Below are 5,849 nucleotides of genomic sequence, written 5' to 3'. Positions count from 1 at the left end.
AGGTAGGGAAGATATCAGTTCCCACTCTAGAGTTCTCTCGATTCCCTCCACCTAGAGGCTAAAATCGCGTATCAAAACCTAAAACAATAAATCAAGTTGGGGGCTTTAGCTTTTCACTTTAGAGTCCTCTAACTCTACACCCTTCAACGATTATTTCCCTATGTATTTGCACTCAATCACATGAATTATATTCTCATCCATACAATCTCATGTAATTCTTTTCAATCGTTGATTGAGACAACACCATCCATGTTCCTACATGTTCTCACAACAAATATTAACATCTCAATGGGCCAAATCAAGAACTAAATGAAGTACATGGAGTTTAGCTAATGGCATCATGTTCACACCCAAATTTACAGGTATATGCTTAGCATACTCTCCACAACCTCCATCCAATACTTTATTTATTTATCATTTTAAGGAAAAAGATAAAGAAAACTACTCAGAATTCATGGAGAAAATAAGAAAACTACTCAGAATTAAGAAAACTACTCAGAATTCATGGAGAAAATAAAAGCACACTTTAGTTTAAAAGCAGAAATCATTTTCAAACCAACAAGATGTCTCAATTAAAACCAAATGCAGTAACAAAAAGATAAAAGCTTATCTCAAATCCTCCACCAAACTCTTGAAGTTTCATTGAATCTCTTCTCTTCTTACAACACTCTTAACTCTCAAACACTAGAAAGTAAAACTTAAATAAAGATAGATATTGGTGTCTTATAGTCTCTCTCAGAAATCACAGTAAAGAAAAAGTCTTCTCAGGACTCCAACATTCTCTCCCTCTTCAAGCACCCACTTCAAATGTAAAAACTTCCTTCTTTTATAAATCTCCAAGAGGTGTCTTGATAACTCATCAAAATGTGCCTAAATTCGATGTATTCTCCCAAGGATGTCTCCTTTCACAAGTCTTTTAACCATATTTTTATTTCTAGTGGTCATAACCACCCTCTTTAGCCAATAGGTGCCTCAAATGTCCCTTCAAAATTTGTCAAAATGAATTAACTCGTCAAGTAATTGTCACTTGCGTCCCTTGCGCGTAAGCGCGGGGCCTCTGGCGCTTAGGCGTGACCTTCTCTGTTTCACCGGAGCTTAAGTGTCAGATTTGGCACTTAGGCGCCGAAATAATTTTGCACCATTTTTTGCATTTTTGCTCCATATTTGATCCTTTTTTCACTCCTTTTGCCATTTTTCACGTTTTTAGTTGTGTCTGAAGAAAAAAACACACAAATATCTTCCATTAAAGCGCAATATCTCAAAAATAGGTATTAAAATGTGTATAAAAATACTATATATTTTTGGTGTATCATATACATATCGTTATCTAGTAATATAAGATTTTTTTATTAAACCCCGAATATAGAACCCACAGGAAAAATATAATATGCACTTTATAAAATAGGAGAAATTAGATAACAAAATTCTACTTAGCAAAATATTCTTACATAAACTCTAGATACTAAAATAGGAATGTAAGTTCAATTCTTTTTGTAATTTTTTATAATTGAGAATAAAGTAAGCAACTAACTAACTTAACTAGATATTTGTAAAATGAAGTCAATATAAATAAATTATCTTTTCCTTATCATGAATCATTAACAAGTATAGGAATTCTGTTGTGGAAGTATTCAAATTTTTTGTGTTAAATAGGAGCAATAATATTCTTTACCCTTACTAGAGATGCTATAAAGAACATTGGCTAATCGATAGTTTGAATAGTCTTGAAAACGAATTAGGTAAGGAAGATACTAGCTCTCACTCAAGAGTTCCCTCTTCTCCCTCAACTTGGAGGTTAACCGTATTGATCTCAAATCAAAACCTAAAACTATAAATCAAATTATGGGTTTTAGCCTGTCACTCTAAAGTCCTCTAAGTCTACACCCTTCAAAGTTTATTTCCCTATTTATTTGCGCTCAACCCCATGAACTACATTCTCATCCATGAAATCAAATGTTATTCTTACCATTTGTTGATTAAGATAATATCATCTCAGATCTTACATGTTCTCACAACAGGTTTTAACATCTTAATTGGCCAAATCAATAAGTAAATGAAGTACAAGATTTAAAATCATCACAACTTCTTCCAACATTAAAGTCTAATACTTCAAACAACTTCCCCCCAATACTTAATCACTTATCATTTTAAGGAAATAGATACAGAAAACTATTTAGATTTCATGGAGAAAACACAACCACACTTGAGTTTGAAAGTAAAAATCATGCACACAAACAATAAGTCTAAATTAAAATAAAATGTAGTAAAAAAGATATAAACTTATCCCAAATTCCTCTCCACCAAATGTCTTGAAGTTCCTTTGAATCTTTCCCTTCACTCACAATACAAAATACACTCAAAATAAAAGAAATGGTGGGCAGCGGCGGCGGTGACGATGGGTGGTGGTTGCGGCGTATGTGGTGGTTGGCACTGGTCAGTCTGATGGATGGATGATGATTGACCTCTTCTATGGATGATCCAAGTCAAATTTTATAAAAATCCAAGAGGTGCCTTGGTGTCTCTTCAAAATGTGTCCCCATTCAATGAATCTTGAATCGTGTCCCCATTCAATGAATCTTCTAGAAGTTGTCTCCTTTCAAAAGCTAATTGAATGAATTTTTGTGTCTATTAACTATTTATCACTTTTTTACCAAGGATTGCTTCAAAAACCTCTGCAAAAATATGTATAAAATTCCATAAATCATCAAATAACTACTTTTGGCGCTTAAGCGCAGGGTACCTGGCGCTTATGCGTGGCTCTCTCTGTTTAACTGACACTTAAGCGCCAATCTTAGGCGCTTAGGTGCCTCATTTTATTTTTGCACCGTCTTCATTTTTGCTCTAAATTTGATCCTTTTTCACTCATTTTACCATTTTTCATCCATTTGATTGAACTTGAAAGAAAAATGCACAAATACCTTTCATTAAAGTGCAATATCTCAAAAATAGACACAAAGACTATATATTTTAGGTGTATCAATGGTATGTTAATCCAAATGGTATAATATCACTAACAATAAAATTCACTATGTCAACATATCACGTAATACACCACTCATTAACAGTGCACAAATGCTCATTAAAGAAAATTTCATTAATTTAATCTTCATAAATATAAGACTTTTCTTAATTTAATCTAGATAAATGGTCAGCAATTTGTTTATCTGAATCTTTCATATACACTAACTTAAAATTGAATTCTTGCATTAAAAGGATTCATCTAGTTAATCTTGGTTTAGCATCATTCTTTAACATAAGATATCTAAGAGCAAAATGATCAGTATGATCAATACATCTAGTTAAATAAGATCTAAATTTATCAAAAGCATATAATATTAACAATAATTCCTTCTCAATCATAGTGTAATAAATTTGAGCTTCATTAAGAGTTTTACTTGCATAATATATTGCTTTAAAAATTTTATCAAGTCTTTGTCCTAACAATGCCCTAATAGCATAATCACTCGCATCAGACATTAACTCAAATGGTTTCCCCCAGTCAAGTGAAACTATAATAGAAGCACTGACTAATTTTTTTTTAAAATATTAAAAGCATTTAGGAAATCTTGATAATAGTTAAATAAGTCATCTTTTTCTTAAAGAAGTCATAAAGGCTTAGCAATTTTTGAAAAATCTTTTATATAATGCCTATAAAATCCAACATGTCCCAGAAAACTTCTAACCCCCCTTACATTGGTAGGTGAAGGTAGTTTTGCAATAACCTGAGTCTTTGCTAGGTCCACTTCCATGCCATTTTTAGATATTTTATTTCCCATAACAATTCCTTCTGCGATCATGAATTGAAATTTTTCTCAATTGAGAACAAGGTTAGTCTATTCACAACATTTTAACACCTTTGCTAAGTGATCTAAACATCAATCAAATGAAGTTCCAAACACTTGGAAATCATCTATGAAAACTTCTATTCATTTCTCAATCAAATTACAGAAAATAGACATCATACACCTTTGAAATGTGGCAGGTGCATTACATAACCCAAAGGTTATTCTTGTAAAATAAAAAGTCCCATAAGAGCTTGTAAACATTATCTTTTCTTGATCCTCATGAGCTATAGGTATTTGATAATTTCTCGATTATCCATCTAGAAAACAAAATATTAGTGCCCAGCTTGCCAATCCAACATCTGATCCAAAAAGAACAAAAGAAAATGATCTTTCATAGTAGAAAAAATCAATTTCTTATAATCAATACAAATTCACCATCCAGTGACATGTCTGGTATGAATTAATTCATTTTGTTCATTTACAACTACTGTCACTCCACCCTTTCAGGAACACAATGAATAGAACTAACTTAGGCACTATCAGTTATAGGATAGGTAGTACTTGCATCTAACCATTTTAATATCTCCTTTTTGTTATTTTCTTTCATAATTGGATTTAATCTCCTTTGAGAATCTGCCTTGGGTTTATGATTATCTTATATCAAGATCCTATGCAAACAAAAAGAGGGACTTATTCTATTAATATCTATTAAGGTCCATTTGAAAGCTTTCTTATAATTCCTCAGAATTTCCATTAATCTTTCCTTTTAAAATTGAGTCAAATCTGAGGATATGATAATTAGTAACGTAGATGACTTCCCAAAATAAGCATATTTTAAATGTGTAGAAAGCACCTTCATCTCAAGTTCAGGGAGTTCTTCAATAGAAGGAATAAGAGGTTTACTATTTTAAGTTTTATCTAAAATTACAAACCTTTCCTGAAAAAATTTTGAATCTTCAGTAGGCATGCTTTCCAACACAACTTGGAAATCCATGTCTTCTTCATTATCTAACTCCTATTTTTTTTTATTTAACTTCACTCCTTTCTCAGAAATGACTATTACACAAATAATCAATTAATTCCATGTAAAACACTCATCTTATTTTTCTTTAGTAGGTTATTTCATAGATTTTAAGACGTTAAATGTAATGTCCTCATCATTTACTCTCATGGTTAATTCACCTTTTTCCACATCTATCATAACACGTCCAGTAGCTAGGAACGGTCTCCTCAAAATGATTAAAATTTCTTTATGTTTCTTCATATCTAACACAATGAAATCAATAAGGAAATAAATTTATCCACATTAATTAAAATATCTTACATAATCTCCTTTGTATAAGTGATCGATCGATCAGCTAACTGAAGTGTTACCGTAGTCAGAGAAATATCTCTTAATCCTAACCTTCTAAAAATATATAAGGGTATAAGGTATATACTAGCTCCAAGATCGCATAAAGATTTTCCATAAAATCTTTCTCCGATTGTGAAGAGAATAGAAGAACTCCCATGATCCTTAAGTTTCTAAGGAAGCTTTTTTTGAATTATAGCACCGCAATCTTCACTAAGTGCAACTGTCTCATAATCTCCAAACTTCCTTTTCTTGTTAAAAATATCCTTCATGAACTTTATATAACTTGGCATTTGCTCCAGGGCTTCAACACATGGAATATTAATAGTTAACTTCTTAAATACTTTCAAATTTTTTGAAAGTTTTTTATCCAACTTTTGTTGTCTAAGACTTTGAAAAAATGGAGATGGTAGTTTTTTTAAGTTAATTTTAGTTGGTGAGATTGGTTTTCCTAAATCCTTATAAACATGTTCTTTAGATTTTTCATTTTATACGGTCTCTTTTTCAACCTCATTCTTTTTTTGAGCTACATCCTCCAATTCTCTTCCACTACTTAATTGAACAGCTTTAACCTACTCACTATTCTTCTCCTTAGGGCTTATCTCAGTGTTGCTAGGAAGAGTTCCCTGAGGTTGATTGCTAAGTGAGTTAGCAGTTTGCCCCAGTTGGTTCTCTATATTCATTATTATTGCACCTTAACTTTGCAGTTGATT

Source organism: Phalaenopsis equestris, unplaced genomic scaffold (genome assembly GCF_001263595.1).
Source record: "Phalaenopsis equestris unplaced genomic scaffold, ASM126359v1 Scaffold212537, whole genome shotgun sequence".
Classification (NCBI taxonomy): Eukaryota; Viridiplantae; Streptophyta; class Magnoliopsida; order Asparagales; family Orchidaceae; genus Phalaenopsis; species Phalaenopsis equestris.
Note: the sequence above shows the minus strand (reverse complement) of the source record.